Source organism: Triturus cristatus, chromosome 6 (assembly GCF_964204655.1).
Source record: "Triturus cristatus chromosome 6, aTriCri1.1, whole genome shotgun sequence".
Lineage (NCBI taxonomy): Eukaryota > Metazoa > Chordata > Amphibia > Caudata > Salamandridae > Triturus > Triturus cristatus.
In genome coordinates this window covers 1,354,034,360-1,354,051,494 of record NC_140589.1, presented here as the reverse complement: position 1 = coordinate 1,354,051,494, position 17,135 = coordinate 1,354,034,360, and the positions used below count along the sequence as shown (strand labels likewise).

At 42.9% G+C, this 17,135-nt stretch overlaps 1 long non-coding RNA gene across 9 annotated transcripts in view; it reads left to right on the top strand.

The window, feature by feature from the left end:
- Positions 1–17,135, top strand: part of LOC146821417 (uncharacterized) — a 365,414-nt gene that overhangs the window by 231,906 nt on the left and 116,373 nt on the right. For 6 of the 9 annotated variants that reach the window (XR_014963166.1, XR_014963159.1, XR_014963161.1 and 3 more), the window contains 2 exons: positions 2,908–3,059; positions 5,503–5,645. This is a non-coding gene — a long non-coding RNA (uncharacterized LOC146821417). Of the gene's footprint in view, positions 1–2,907; positions 3,060–5,502; positions 5,646–8,594; positions 9,618–17,135 lie in introns of those variants that run through there. The other 3 variants (XR_014963160.1, XR_014963164.1, XR_014963162.1) reach the window with 2 other exon arrangements.

The following is a 17,135-nucleotide window of genomic DNA, read 5'->3' as shown; positions in this document are numbered from 1 at the left end:
GGTTGCAATACATTCATACATAGCACTGCAATTCGGTATTTGAAAAGGACGCCCCAAACACGCCCTATCCATATACCGAATCATTAACCACAAATTGCGATTCAGTAACATGTTACTGATTCCCAATTTGTGTTCTGTACATTTGGGAAACCTTTTTTGCGGTCAGTATCAACCCGACTCTGTGAATTGGGTCATTTCTGACCGCAAAAATTATTTTGTATAAATGCCCCTATATTTTCTGCTTGCCAAACCACTTGCTCTCTGAATGATTTGAAGTCATTCAAGTTGCCTCACCTTGTACTGTTCCTAAGATACTTACCTTTTTAGGAATAGCAGGGTATTGCAGACACTGGATTTTAGGTTATATGGAAATGGTCAAACCCTTACAGCAATACATGTTATGTTATGTTAAATTAATTTCTAAAGCGCGCGTACACCCAGCGGTTTCATGGCGCTATGGCAATGACGTACTAGATCAGAGGGTTACTGGTAGGCTTGGATGAACAAGAGAGTTTTGAGGAGGGATCTGAAGTGTGACAAAGATGTTTTGAGTCTGAGTTCCAAGGGAAGGGAATTCCACATTTGAGGTGCCAGAAAGGAAAAGCTGAGTCCACCGTGTTTTTTCCGGTTAAAGCGAGAGGGGGTGAGAAAGTTGGCATGTGATGAACGAAGTGCACGGGTAGGGGTATAACGAGAGATTAAGGAGGAGATAAAGACAGGCCCCCTGCCTGTTAGGGCTTTAAAAACAGTACAGCCCAGTTTAAACAGGAAACGTTTGGCTACTGGGAGCCAATGAAGATGTTTCAGCAGGGGGCGGACGTGTTGGGTGCGAGGTTGATGAGCAATAAGGCGTGCGGCTTGATTCTGGACCAGCTGAAGGCGATGGAGTTGATAGATAGGGATGCCAACGTAAAGAGAGTTGGCATAGTCTATCCGAGAAATGACTAAGGCCATGAGTACCACAGTGAGGGCTTCGGTGGTGAAAAATCTTGCGATCTTCCGAATTCTGCGGAGGTGGAAAAAGCATGAGGATGTAACTGCACCGATCTGAGGCTTCATGGACAGGTCACTGCTGATTATTACTCCAAGGCTTTTAACTGATTTGGAGGGTATAGGAGAATTTCCTAACGAAGAGGGCCAAAAATTATTATTCCAGGGATTTGACGATCCGGTCAGCACCAGCTCGGTCTTATCAGGGTTAAGCTTAAGTTGGCTGGCGTTCATCCAGTCCCTGATGAAGCATAGAGTAGCCTGAAAGCTGGAAATAGATGCAGTAGTGGAGTTAATGTTGAACACAAGTTGAAGATCGTCCACATAGTTGAAGCAGGCTACCTCAAAGTTGCGAAGTGAGTAGATTAAAGGGACCATGTATAGATTGAAAAGTAGAGGAGAAAGAGAGGAGCCCTGTGGCACACCGCAGGTTAAAGTGGTCTTTTTGGCGGAGAAGGCGGCAAGGCGAACGGCCTGCAAGCGGTCCCCCAAGAAAGAGGAAATCCATTTTAGGGCCGTGCCCTGAATGCCTGCGTCCCTGACACGGTCGATCAAGAGTTTGTGATCGACCGTGTCAAAGGCGGCCGAGAGATCTAGAAGGACGAGGGCATGAGAGAGGTTGTTATCAGCCCCCCTATGGAGCTCATTCCTCACGGCAAGTATGACCAGCTCAGTAGAATGTGCAGGCCTAAAACCGGCCTGGTGGGGGTCAAAAAACAACGAGCGTTCAATAAAGGAGCTGAGGCATTGTGTGACATGGGCTTCCAAGATCTTGCTCAAGTAGGGGAGGAGGGAAATGGGACGGTAGTTGGTGAGATTGGTGGGATCGGCATGAGGCTTCTTCAAGATGGGTATGACCTCTGCTACTTTAAAGGAGGCGGGGACAACCCCTGTGATTAGTGAGTTGTTGAGGAACGCGAGCGGGGGATCGGGGCAAGAGAGAAAGGCTTCTTGAAGGAATACATATGTAAAGATACCTATGAACACTTACAATGATCTAGCAGAACCGATAGTTCATTTGCAGAAATCAAACAAGCAATGACTTATGCAACTTCACTAGGGCTCTCCATCCTAGCTTTGCTAAATCTTACTACCTGGAAAAATCCCTGATTAGCAGAACTAAGGGTTCTTTTAGGTTGATATTGCCGTAACCTTCTTCTGAGATATGAAGGTTATTTTTTCTGGGTCACCCGGAGCCTAATCAGCAAAACGTTAAATCTGATTTGTTCATTAATTGGCAGCCAATGTTACTAGCTGCCAATTAATGAGCTTTAGGCTGGCATGGATAGAATGCATCTTAGGGCAGATAGGCATTAACCTAGCGGCTGCATTTTGTGCCAGCTGCAGTTTCTTGATTAAGTATGAGGGAGCTCCTAGGTAAAGGGAGTTGGCATAAACTAGTCTAGAAGTGACTACGACTAGAACAATTGGCTTTTGGGTCTAGACTGGTAGAATATTTAGAATCACCAAGATCTGTCGCCCACCATCACAAAAGGTCAAAAAGGTCATAGTTCCAGAAAAAGAGAAGGTCTAATTTGCTGGAATTAAGCTTTAAGCAGTTATCTTTCAGACAGTTTGCCAAATCAGAAAGACAACGCATAAAGGAAAAACAATGGTCCCTATGGGGGAAGTGTAAGTCTCAACTTCTGTGGCAACCAAAAAACACCACTAGATTGGTTTGAACAGGAATCAAATCAAAAAGTATTCAGTTCAATTGAAAGATAAGGTTACAGATGCCTTTTCTTTAAAGTACCATATTGTTTTGAAACAAGTTGCACCAAAGAATACTATTGCGCAGTGAAAGTGAAAAAAGTGAAGTCATACTCACTTTGCCTGTAATGTCTCTGCATTGTGTCTTTAATGTTTATTTTCCCAACATGTAGATTCATGGATTCTATCTTCTTTTTGTTTTTTCAGATAGGGATTAATTTTCCCTTATCCCCTTGTGAGTTTTTTGTTAACTCACTTTGTCTATATGATTAGACGTGTTCTCATCCATCTAATCTTTCAAAGACATACCGATCCCTTGACGGCTTATGGGCTGCTCCAATCAATTACCCACTATGTTGGTGAGTTTATTTGATTTATGCTAGACACTCATTAGCACATTCTTCTATATCTTCTTCAGAAGTATCTACAATTGCTTTATAAGAAACAGGAAGACTGGAAAGGATATCAGCTTTAATGTATTTTCCACCACAGTATGCCTCAGATTAAAATTTACTTTAAGCAATGTGGTAGCTAGTCTCGCAAACCTAGCGGTCGCTTTCTTGATCTTTGTCACAGAAAAGATGTTGATCACAGCTCTGTGATCTGATTGCAAACAGGCCTTTCTTCCCGATAGGTACAGCTTAATCATCTTAATTCCACAGACATAAGCTAGCATCTCTTTATCTGTCACGAGTAAATTCTTTCATTCTTCTAGATGTGAAACCTATGGTGGCCTCTTTAACCATGTCTAACCACACAATGCAAGTGGAATACATTTAACAGCTGATTTCCTCTCCAGACTTCTCATTACTGTTTCTGTACTGTCCCCATTAAATAAACACTGGTATCTACTTTGATGAATGCCTTGTGTTCATCCATGTACCAATAAAACAGGGAGCTGAAACAATGCTTTGCCTGATTAAATCAAATATTTCTTGACGTACTGGGCACCATTAAAATTTGCCATTTCTCTTTAGCAAATTTCTAAAGCATTCTGTGACGTTTAAGACGTTCTTGAAAAACCTTTAATAAAATTCACAAAGCAGAAGGAATAAGCAAAGTAGTTCTCTAACAACTGGGTTTGGAGCTTTAACTATTTCCTCTACACTCCTGGGAAGAACATGGCTTAAGTATTCCACTTCATTTACATCAAATATACATTTATACCTTCTTAATGTGACCCTCATATTCCTGTAGTATGTACATGACTTTCCCAATGGTGTGATTTTGACTTTTCTTATGTTAATAAACACCAAAATATTGTCTTGGAAAATGACAACATTGGTCACATTTTCAAACATTTATCCATGACCTTCTGGAGAACTGATGTGGCTGAAGCCAGTCCAGATGGCATGCAACAAAAGAGAAATGTACCATCAGGTGTTACAAACCCAGTGAGTTCACATCTAATTCCACCTCGTGGTACGCAGATCTCAAATTGTGAAAAACATTTAGACTTACCTGCAGTCATTAAAATATCTGTTTGCCTTCTATACATGGAAGAGGAAAATTCTTTATCCAAATTGCATTGATGAGACATCGAAGATTGATGCATAAATGTAACTCGCCAGATTTTTGTTAAGCTAAGATACCTGGCGAAAGCTATAGTGTAGCATGTACTGGTCCATTATACCATCAACCTGCATTTTCTTCAAAATAAGTGACAACTTACTTCTAGCAGTATGTGTTATATTGTGTAGCTTGAGTTTATTCAGATTATTACCCTCCTTGCCTTAATAGTACATACAAAATACTTTATCCTCCCCACATTTTCTTGAAACACAATATTAAACTACTCTTTCCAGACATGAACTTTAACAGTGCCAATTGAAGAAAGGGGGTATCTTTGCCCTGGTGTAATGACCGTGTCGAAGTCTGCTTAATACCACTATCACAACACTAATGGCCAACATTGTTGCAATTCCAACATTTTAGTGCTATATCTGAACAGTTCTTGAGATTAGAAGTATGTGACATAGATTCACATGCAAAACAAAGCTCTAGACAACTTGCAAATAGCATTTCTACCTCTATTTGCATTGGAATTCTGATAAGTCTGTTGTGACTGGATACATTAGGTATGTAAACATTTGTGCACCCTGCTTCTAGCTGCTTGTCATCCTTCTGAGATCTTTCAATGCTTTTGGCAGTATCCACAAGTATGTATAAGGAAGGGTTTGTGCAAGTCAAAATCCTTTGCTGTATTGTATTAGAATTGCATGTGGATACAATCTAATCACATATTAGTTGAGAGGTGAAATTTTCAAATTTACAATATGCAGCTAACACTATTATGGCCATTACATATGAATCCATTGACTCCTTTAATACCTGTACACGTGTAAAGAACTTATGATGGTGACCACCAAATTTACCTTTCCCTTGAAATAGTTTTCCAGTTTTTGGATTGCACCTTGACATTCATCCAAAACCCCATCATAGGAAGGAGTATATTCTAGCAGGTGATCAAAAACATTTTGACCTTCAATACTCAAAGAGTAATATAAATTATATAGTATTTGTGTTCATTTTGTATGTTGAATTTATATTTGACAACAAATATGTCCAGGATTAATCTCGGCTCCTTTCCTCCCTTTTCAGAGTGTCCTATACATGTTTTTTTGCATATAATTGTCAATAGATTGTCCTCCCATGAGTTCATATAACAAGTTATTGTCATCACATAGAATGGATATGGAACTACTTAGAATGTAAGATAAGCAATGTCTTATCTGGTTCATTTGTGTTGTATGTTTTTATTGTGTATGAATTGTAAATAGTCTTTTCTCTGTATGTTTTTAGCCCTGAAGAAGTCTCATGGGGGACTAAATGCATCGGCAGTCTTGTTCATTGTGTGCTGTGTTTTTAAAGAAATTTTCTATGGATTAAAAGAATGAAGGAACCATTTTCTACAATCAAAAACACAACCTTTGCTCTCCTATTTGGTAAGCCATCCATTCATATATTTCTTTGTGTTGGAGTATGGATAACAATTTCCTCTACTAATTATTTATTTGTTATTTTTGAGTGCTGGACCATTCGTGTTGAATTGATTGTGGTAGTTTGTATACTACCTTTATGGGATGTATGTAGGTCACGTCCCAGGTCCAGGTTCAGTGCACCTAGTTTCTATTACAACATTGTAGCCACAACTAGGTGTAACTACTGCCCTGACCTTCTTCTTTGTGCATCTATGATGATAAATGAAGACTTGCATTATGAAGTTTTGTTAATACAATCCACAGTACTACTAAATTTGTTGGAACCGTGTAGCGCAAGTTGCAGAGCTCTCACTCTGTTCATGTATACACAGACTCAATTATGCATCTAGATTGACACAAAACCTGGGCATGTGCAAATGATTTGAACCATCTAAATACCATGAAGTTTGCAGAAAAGAGGGCAGGGATGAAGTGGGTTGCTCACCAGTTGCTGAATTAGCTTTTAAGAATGATATGTTGTCTAAAGACGTTGATGCTGCTCTGTATGTGATAGAAACAGATCTGTTTCCTATATCAGTGTTAAAAGATTTGTCTCAATTGTAAAAGTAAGGTTCAAAAAATGAAAAACATTCCTGGATCAAGCAGAGATGTAAATGAGACCATGGTTGGTTATGGAGAAATAGCTTAGGGTGTGTGGTCATATAGACATTTTACTCCCCAACCTAGACTGGTTGTAACATGGAGCGGCCCACATCAGTATGGACGGCATGATGTGTGCAGCTGCAACCCATTGGTATGGGCCCTTCTTTTCCGCCACTGCCCAAAGCTATTGCCAATCTTGTGAAATATGCCTGTCACACAGTGCTTGAAAGGGGAATAAGGCCAATCCCCAATGGTCACCTTGCCTTTTAGGTAAGCCTGGGCAAAGCACTACGCTACGCTTGCGTAGTTTGCGCTACTTCGCACTATGCAAATTGCATGTAGTACAGTGCAAACACGCGTAGCGTAGTGTTGCGTAGTGCAGCGGTCATTTTTTGCTTGCTCGCGGTCCTCAACGTCAAGTTGGCGACCGCGAGCAAGCGAAATGACATCCCGGCGAGACTTTTTCCTCGTTCGCGATCAGCAACATTAAGTTGGCGATCGCGAGCGTGGAAAATAAACCTCCCGGCGAGCTTCTCAACGCGAGGAGGTCATGTTTCTCATTGCGAGTGGTCGCGTATGCTCGCGACCGCTCGCGATGAGAAACTACCAGTCCGCGTTGAGAAAGCTGCTGCTCGAGTAAAAATCTACTCGAGCAGCAGAAAACTACAGCTCGCACTGTGCAAGATGCCATTTTCAATGATTGCACAGTGCTGGTTGCTTGTCCGCACTGTGCAATCATTGAAAACGACATCTTGCACAGTGCGAACAGGGTACTACGCAGTTCGCGAAGTGCTACGCGTAGCTCGCGTAGTGCGAAGTGCACTTTGCGTAGCTTCGCGTAGTGCTACATCGCGAACTACGCCCAGGGTTACTTTTAGGGCCCCTTTGTGTTCATTCAGGTAGAATGAGTGGAAGAGTGCAACTGCGTGCCCGTGCAGATGCCAATATGGTAGCTAGATTTTGCTCTGAGATTTTATCCCTAGTTCGTGATGCCAAGCCAAATTAGTAGTGACTGTGTAACACACTTCGGGGCATATTTGCAAGGGAATATCGCCACCAGAACATCACTTTTAGTGACCTTCTGGTGGAGATATCCCCTTCTGCTTATTTACAAGGTGGCGTTAACTCACTTAACATGTCTTAATGCTGTCTTGTGAATAAAGCGATACTAAAGGGGATGATGGACGGAGCGTTTGAGCAAATCAAACACTCACCCCCAGTCAACTGATCTGGGTTTAATCCATCATTATTCTTTAGCTCACTCCACCATCCCAGTTCAGACATGGCCATATGCAAATCAGTCTGACCCTGTGCCTCATGGGAACAGTCCAGCCCGAACTGCCAAGCCATGTCTTCCCTGAACCAGTAACAAGCATCCTGGGACCTGTTTCGGGTTCATAACCCTCATCAGCCAGGCTATCTTGAATCCAGTGGCAAAGTGAGCAAGGGACCCACGTCTGGGCATACCCTGCCAACTTAGGGCGAACAATGGGTGTTGCAGTGGGCGTTCCGCTGCAACACCCATTGCTTTTTGACGCTGCCCCATATTTACAAGGATGGGGTAGTGCCAACAACTAAGACAAGGTAAAACCTAGTCTTAGGATGGCAATACGAGGAGAAATTATTAATTTCTCCTACTATTTTGCTCCTTCTATGTGTGCTGCATTCTGAAGCACCAATAGAAACAGCAAATCGCCTTTCAAGATTGTTTATGTGGAGGAAGGTGTCCCTTCTTGCCATAACCAATCGTCCCTGCAGGGAAGGCACCCTTGAAACATGGGGCAAGAGTGTCTGCGCTGGCGCTGGGAAGCTTTTTTAGCATCATCACAGGTGTGCGGTATTTTTGTTAATACGGTGCATCACTGATTTAAAAAATGTCAAAGCGCGGCCTTACCAATTTTGGAGTAACACAGCGCTCCGACATTTTATTGTAAATATCCCCCTTCATGTCAGCAGTAGTGCAGTTATTTTGTAATGCCTTCGGTAGACAAGCATTTTCATGTCACTTGTCACCCAGTCAGCAGACAAAGTAGTAAGAAACAAGAGTACCATTAACAACAAGATAGCATAGAAATGCTTAGAGACACAGGTAAAATTGCCTGACGCCAAGTCATTAACATTATGATCTCTAAAAGCGATCCTTCGCAGAAGGCAACATTTTGCCCATATGAAACAGTAATAGGTCAACCCATGATGCTCTGCTCAAATCCTCCTGTCTCTTCTGCCAAGCTGGATTTACAATTAAATGATGACGTGGTCTTACAATATGGCAGAAAGCTTATACAAAGTCTTTACAATTGCCTTCCTCAGGCGCAAGCTACCTTGCCTGAATTTCTGATTGAAGCCTGCCTTTCCGTCCAGCCTGGAGATTGGGTCTACATTAGCGTTTATAAGAGGAAGACTGCACTACAGCCTTGTTGGTGCAGACCATAGCAGATCCTGCTCTTCATCAACACAGCCAGCATTTGCCATGGTCTGGCGACTTGGATCCATTCTTACCATTGCAAGCTCTTCACTCCTCCTACAGACAATGGTTCTCCTGATGCTGCTTCAGGGCCTGTGCATGGTGCTGGACTTTCTGCCAAAACTGTTCCTGTTGCAGCTGGCTGGTGGGCTATGTTCTCTATGTCCATTTCTCATGGCTGCTCTACCGCTGCCACATTATTCTGCCCTGACAGCCTCTCATCGCTGCTACCTCCATCTGAGGTAAGCTGCCTCCTCCTTCTGGATACCAGATTTCTTTGTGACGGTGGAGAGTGTAGGGTCAGGAATATCGCAAGCACGGCGGGTCTTCCTCAGGACAAGGAGATACAAGAGACAGCCAGAGTTAATGGAGGAAAGGTCTTCAGGGATTGGTCCACCTTCGGTTGAACTCAGGGGCATTGAATGAAGTAAGTTCCTTGATGGCGATAAATCACATAAAAATTGCAGCATGGTTCAGTCGCTCTCCGGCGCAGCTCAAAAACTTGAAGCCTATCACCATCAAGGAACTCATTTCATTCAATGCCCCTTGTCCTGAGGAAGACCGGCCATGCTTATTAGTAAATCACACACCTTTTGGGGTCGAAACGTCTATGTGCTTGCAATAATTCTGACCCTACTCTCTCCGCCGCACGTGAAATGGAATTCTAAAACCCAAGCGGTTTGACACTTCATGTACCTAGGGATGGATTTTCTCTGAATGATCATTTTCAACAATTCGTACAGCGCTGTATAAATGTCCTGTTCACATTTAGCACCTTTTTCACACTTTTTCACCATAGCACTTGCGCCATTTGAACAAAGTGTATGTTCATGAACTCTGACAGCCGTGTAACGTCAGTTCAACACCATAAAATGTAAACGAATATATGGATTTTTCCTTAAATACAGACTGTGATTGATTCAAATTTGGTCTGTGGGTGATTCATGTTCCTTGTTTTTTTCTCCCTTTTCATTGATTATTACTGAAAAGTTTGAGTACTGTTGTTTTGCATTGGTTATTATTTTTTTTTTTTTTTTTTTTTTTCAAAAACCTTTATTCGTGCATCTTAATAGAACAAATACGGGCCTACAACCGTCAGGCCGGCCACGATACGGTTAAGCACTGATACCAACATTACATCCCCTGTGCTTCAACGGTCAAGATTAACAACGAGTTATGAGTTATATACTGGAGAGATCCTTGACACCAGGGGAAGGAGAAGTGAAGGTTAATTTTAAGTTTTTAAGGTAATTTTATCAGGGAAAAAAAGTCAGTGAAGGAGAAGAACAAAAGAGATTCGAGTCCGCCAAATAGCTTCACCACACGGGAGAGCAGCAGCATCATTAAAACAACAATGGAAGTAAAATCTCAAGCAGTGAGGCAGTGCAGTGATATAACAGGATAGTCACATGAGCAATTACGCACCCCTCCAGAGCCGCCCCCACTCAATCCACCCCACACCCGGACCCCGAATCGAAGCAAGTATAGCGCAGAGACATAAAAGAAAAAGGCCCATAGAACTAATTAAGAACAGAGTATTACCCCCCCACCCTACACCAATGCGGAGGCTACGGCCTGCCCCCCCCCCCAGCATAGTGCCTGTCGCCCAATGAACCCGAAATATAGACAAGAGAGAAAGTAGGAATATAGTAAAGAAAATAAGAAAACAGAAAAGAAGGTGGGGAGGAGCCCACGGAACACCAGAGCGCCCCATACCATCAGCCAGCTATGGCCTCCACACACTGAGAACCCACTACGCCAAAAAACTGCGTGCGAAAATAACGTGTCACAACAATTTAAGCGAAGGAAGACAAATCGCGACGAGTGCACACAACACATACATACAGTTCCAGTCCCAGTCCAGCCCGTCCATGAACCATGGCGATATAAGTCATTCTAGCCCTGGCCCGATCGCGGGCTTGGGATTAAGCCAGCCCCTACATGAAGGCCCCGCATCCCGAGCAGACAAAGACAAGATGGCCGCTTGTGAGAAGATGGTGAAGTAGGATCACGAAATGGCCGCCGACCATCTATTGAGGTCCCTCTTTGCACCACATAAAATCCAGACCTGGCAAGTAGAGTACAGGAGTTCCACAGAAAAGAAGCAGTAGGCCACCGCGGACGATTCCTCGAGGCTATCAGGTATCGCTCAGCAGGATACTCTTGCGGACGCGGTGAGGCAGGCAACAATGAAGCAGGCAGCCATGACCAGGGGAACAAAGTATCCGCAGTTGAGCTGGAGAGCGGTTGATCCTGGGTGCCGGGAACGCCGGATGCAGGCACCAGTGTAGCACAATCATACACCGCCGTTGCGTCCCCGCAAGAGGACAAAAGCACTGGTAGACCCACGCCTTGTTGATGACAAACAGAGCGCTCACGACCCGCAGCCGACAGTATGGAGTCAAACCGCTCACTCAGCGCCTGCAGGCCAGCACACATTTGTAGTCGAAAGTCCCGCAGGACAGCCAGAACGGAGCCGCATGTCAGTGGAAGCTGGGCCCCCACATCGGCAGCAATCCGGGACGGCACTGTGGAGCTGGTGTCCGGAAGAGGGAGGGCGAAATGGGCAGCGGGCGAGACCGGAGCATCACCCCCCAGCCGCGAGCAGGCAATCAACGCCATGTTTTACCGCTGTACGGTGTAATGGCCAGGGGGGAGGGTCGTGGCAAGGAGTCAATTCCCCTCAGGTCTGCGCCGCAACAGGGAAGGCCAACAGTCGCTTCTCTTCCCGCGGGTTCTCTTTGCCGCCGGCTAGGCAATAGAAGAAGGGGGTCAGCAGCCTCCCACAGCGCGGTCCTCAGAGCGGGGCAGGAGACCCGCCGCACCGGGGCCCACCCCACAGCTCCAGCCCGTCAGGCGCAGGGTGCAGAAGGTGTCTGGCCGTCCCTCCCCGGGCTCATCCGGCGACGATCCGTGGTGCGAGGTGAGATCGGGACCACGGGGCTCAGGTTTGCGCTAGCGGGTCCGGTAACTGCGGAGCTTCCAGGGGGCCGGCAAAGGCCACAATGGCACAGGGGTCCAGTGCAGAGAACAAAAGCACCCAGAACTCCGGCATCCGGGCGGGCGGAGACCCCGGGGAAGCGGCGGCGCGGTCAGCGCGTCTTCGCACACGTTGCACCTCGAGAATCGGCGAGGATGGGCATCAGGATAATAGTCCGAGGCCAAGGGCCGACGGAGCCGGGCGCTCAAGCGTCTGCTCCGGTCGCCATCTTGGCTCCTCCCCCGCATTGGTTATTATTGAGTATACCAAGAATCATTTCTGTTACCCGACAGATACAAATAAGAGACGTATCTCTTGTTTTGTATTTCTACCTCTATGACTTGTCTTCAGATTCGGAAGCGCCGGGACACCTCTGTACGAGGTAGCTGTTGTGCTCTACAAATGCCACTATTATTATTATTCGAAAGAGTAGCACAGTATACCCATCTATACATTCTTAACAGAGCAGGCAGACCAGCTGACCATTTTTGGCAGATAGTCCTCATTTACCAAACACTAAATAACCTCCTACTTTTCTCAATATGTTAGCAGCAACGCTTCGATCCATCTCCTCCTGAAAAGAAGTATGGGTGCTGAAAAGATGAGAAGATTCTGTGTGCTATAGGCATGTCCACTGAACTTATGTGGCTGTGCAGCTGCTGCCTTGTTTGCATGATTATAGATTTGCCACATAATCCATCATATGCCGCATAATCTGCTGATTTTAACAAAAAAAATTGTTTCTAGCTTAAATGGTCCAAACGTTACTAAAACACAGCAACCTGTGTTGGTGCGCAGTGGCATGACCTTTGGAAAGGTTGAATGACCACATTTCTGTTTCTTTATTTGGGAGTTATACTGGTACTACTGAGGTACAACCAATGCCCAGAAGCGTTAACAAGTGTAAAAATTAAAGCATAATGAAGTAATCCTATCAGAAAATGTGCCAAATTATGTTACATAATTTGCCTTTTCTTGCTGTATAATTTACTCAAACCTGCTGCATAATTTGACCCTCCTTTGCCACATAATTCAAGTGGCCAAGGTTATAGGAAGCTTGGGGAGCATGCCCTGAGAAACTTGAGTGTTGTGGGGCTTAAAAGAAACCAGACCAAGAGGGACATTATGTTCAACAAGACTATCTAAGGGACTAGGTTCAGAGGCACGAGTCCTCAAGCACTTGTAATTAAACTGTGGTTATTAAATAACCTACTCCTTATTTTAAACTTTCAGACCACAAGGACCGTCTGTATCACATCAGCACTGCATTTGTGTGAATTGAACCTTAAACCACATTTGTTCTTCGTTTCATCAAGTGACTGCACACACCTCAAAGCACGATTCACTCCATTGAACTGATTCAAAATGAAATCTAGTAATAATTGAATGACATTGGGTTATCCATGGCCCTATTTAATTGTTTTATAATTTACTTTTACCCCTCACATTTTTCAACTGTCAAACCATTTTCCCCCTGTATTGTGATAAATGTTTTCTCATTGAATTTTAATCTTTGAAATATCTTGGCGTCACATGCATCAAGCTTTTTCCCGTTCACTCATTTGCGACCGGAAAAAGGCCTTTTCAGATGCATGAATCCATTTCCATTTGCAAATTCCCTAAATGCAATTACAATTTAGGTAATCGCAAAAAACTGTGCATTTAGGAAACGCTAATACCATCAACTTCAAGTTGATGGTAATGTGCGTTTTTCAAAGTGACATGTGGCGCACACACATGCCCGTAGAGCATGTGTGTGCGCCACATGTGCACACTTACCTTTTTGGGGGGGGGGGTACATCAGGGGGGCCTTAGGCCCCCTGGCACCATTCGAATTGCATTTGCAATTTGCGATTACCAATTTGGTAATCGAAATTTGCGAATGCATTCCCATTCATTCCCATGTGCCTATAGGCCCATGGGAATGAATGGACTGACATTGCCTAATAGTGATTCGCAATTTGCGAATCGCTATTAGGTAATGTTGAGGACTCACAATTTATTTTGCGATTCCTACATGCATAAGGAATTGCGATTCCTAAATAGCGATTCCATAAAAAGGGCTGTTTGGGAATCACAATTCCTTATGTTGATGCATGTGGCCCTTGGTTCTTTATATCATTCCAGAATTGTTGTTTGTTGTCTTTTTACACACCACACACATTTGGAGGTAAGGTTTAGCAGCCTGTGCCAAGCTATTAAGTATTCCTTTTGGAACTCCTTTACCCTGAAGGTAAGACTGTTTGGGCCTTAGGGAGCACCTTCAAAGACCGTATTAAGACTGTGTTTTATCTCTCCCTCATAGTCTTGCATTCCATTTTCCCACATTGTGTGACAGTGAAGGGTTAAAATTTGCTTCTTAATTTGGAAATGTAAAAATGTGTTGATAGGAAGAGCAACACACCTAGAGTACTTCGATGAGGAGTTCACATACTATGTTCTTGTGTGGATTTGATAAATTTGATGCCATGTTTTTGATCTAGAATAGGAGAAAAAAGCTACTTGTAGGGTACATGAAAGGGTTGGATGAGAATAATAGGCAACTCACAAACTAAAGTAGTATTTCTGAATTTATGATATTATTTAAAAATAATATATTTTCTCCAATGCTCCATTTTGCATGCCAGATGAGACCATTCAATATCACTGTTGAACAAAATCTTTACACAGAGTTGTTGAAGATTGTGAGAAATAAGGGTTGTTGGTTGAGAAGGGTGTAAGCCCTTCTCAATCAACAGTCACAATCCTTGTCAGAGTGAACCACAAATAGTCACTAAATTAACCTGTGCTTAACCCTCAGGCTTAACTTGGGGCAACGTGCAAAGTGAAAACACAACACTAGAAAAATCACACACGAATTTAGAAAAATAGAGTACAATTTAATGAATAATTATAAAATAATAAATCCAAGTGAAAAATAGCGCCTAAAAGATTAAATCGACAACCACGTATATCTAGTAACCCAAGACCGGGGCAAAGTGGAAAGTTAGATGGAGTGCAGTTTGGATACACAAAGTGGATTGGGCCAGGTCTCTGCTTACATTTGGACTTCGACAATTTTTTTTAAATGTTTGAAAAAGGTATAGTTCAGTGGGGCAAGACAGCTTGTGGTGTCTGAGGAAGAGGCGTCGTTGACGGGGAGCTGCTGGATGTAGTTGCAGTCAAGATTTCATCATTTGGACATAGTCTCTTTTTTAGAAGACAAAAATCTCCAGTGGGACGCAGTTGCAGTGATAAGTGGTGGGTCTGAGGTTCATAATTTTATACCTGGTGCCAACTTTGAAGTGGAAGAAACATCTGGAGTTTTCCCCTCACAGAAGTATCTGTAATTTCATGCCTCCCTGCCCTGGTCTCAGGATGTCTGGGGGCACAAAATGGCTAGAGTGAAGTTTTTGTGTGAGGTACTTTGAAGTGTAAGTGGGGCTGTACACAACTCCACCCCTCCAATTCTGCCAGCACCCAGACCCCCAATTGTGTGGTAGTCTGGGAGGAATGCACAAAGGTCATCCACCAACTACACCTAGTCGTGTGACCCAGAAACAGGATGCAGGCACCATATTGTTAGGACAAGAAAATGCCAACTTTCTAAAAGTGGCATTTCAGAATTGTGACTTGAAATCTGACTTGAGCATTAAAGTTGATTTTAAATTACAATTCCTTAGAAACCAAACATGACATTTCTACCTGCTCCAAAACAAATGTTATCACTTATTAAATGTAATAAGGTAGCCCAATGTTATCTTATGGGAGAGGTAGGCCTCACAGTAGTAGTACATGTCCTACATTTTAAGTACAATGCACCCTGCCCTGTGGGCTATTTAGGGTCTATCCTAGGAGTGACTTATATCTATTAAAAAGAGAGTTTTAGGCTTGGCAAAAAGTTAATTTTGCAAAAGAGTTGGAGCAGTGCACCACCAAATAGTCAAATATAATCACACCAAGTGGTCAATTCTGTTTATAGGAAAAGTCTTTATTGCGGTTTTCCAACCAGAAGAACGGCTCAGCCAACGCGTTTCGTTCAAAGAATTGAACTTCGTCAGGGCTGAAAGGAGTATAGAAACACACAAATAAGAAATATAAACCAACACAGGACCAACTACAAAGAAAAAATGACAAAATACATATAGACACAATTATGTAAAACAATAAAGCATCACAATATAGCACATGTTTGTATGAATAAACTCTGAATACAAACACCATTTGTGTGTATCATTGCACACAGATATAAAAACACCAACACATTTAGACATAATAACACGCAAAAAGAAATCAGGCTGTTAAAATGTGTGTACACAACATAAATACCTACAAAGAATATATATTTCAAACACTGCAACCTGTATGTTTCTTAAGAGAGACTTATCACCCCCTACAATCTCAAGGCATATATGCATAGTCTAACATTGGTTCTCCATCGCAATCATATAAATGCTGGCTTTTCAAAGATAGGATAAATCACCGTATGTACTTTATAATACAGTCATGTGAATGCAAAGTTTTCAAAAAGTCCATCACCGTGTATATTTCTCTCATAAGGCAAGAGAAAATAACAAATTAAAAATACACATATGAGAAATCTCGTAAATCAGTAAAAAGTCGTATTAAGTAACTACATGACTTTAACTTGAACTAGTGTGACTCGCTATTCCTGTTAAATCAGTAAAAAGTCGTATTAGGTAACTACATGGCTTTAACTTGAACTAGTGTGACTCGCTATTCCTGTTAAAAAGCAGGCACATGAGCAAATGCCATATATTTCTAAGCAACCCAATGGGTAAATATATATATGTGAACACATACCGTACTCAAGAATGTATCTCACTCTCACAGTAGGTCCACTACTTGTATCGTGGATGGCCCGTCTCAGAATAAAGAGCCTATGGCATGAACATGGAGTTTCCAGTCGCACTCCTAATGTCTGGTATGTCTCGTGTGCGGATACCTCCTTGATAAGGGCACCCCAACCAAAGGCTCTATTAATCAAGAAAACACAATACATAAAATAACAACCCGTGAGTCACGGATCCCAGTACTTGGTGGGATATAAGAAAATTCAGGGGAATACACCACTGCTATGCTTTCATGGGAGGGAGATGGCCCAACCCTTACATAAAGGTGCACAGACGACCAAAAATATATACTAGCTAAAATAGACTGAAACTACATAGGCAGAATGTAAGCGTGATTGCGGGCATTTATAACAAATATCCGCCAATATGTAGCGCAGAAAGTTAGCAATTTGACAAGCCCGCCTTTCTTCTAAAATATGAATAAAAATGCCTCAAGTAAGTCAATAATAATTATGAACCGATATACACGAATGCCCGAAGAAAATCACAAAGAGCAACACCCTGTTAATATGCGAGGTATCCAATGTACGCAAATAGGAAAATATAGTATGGCG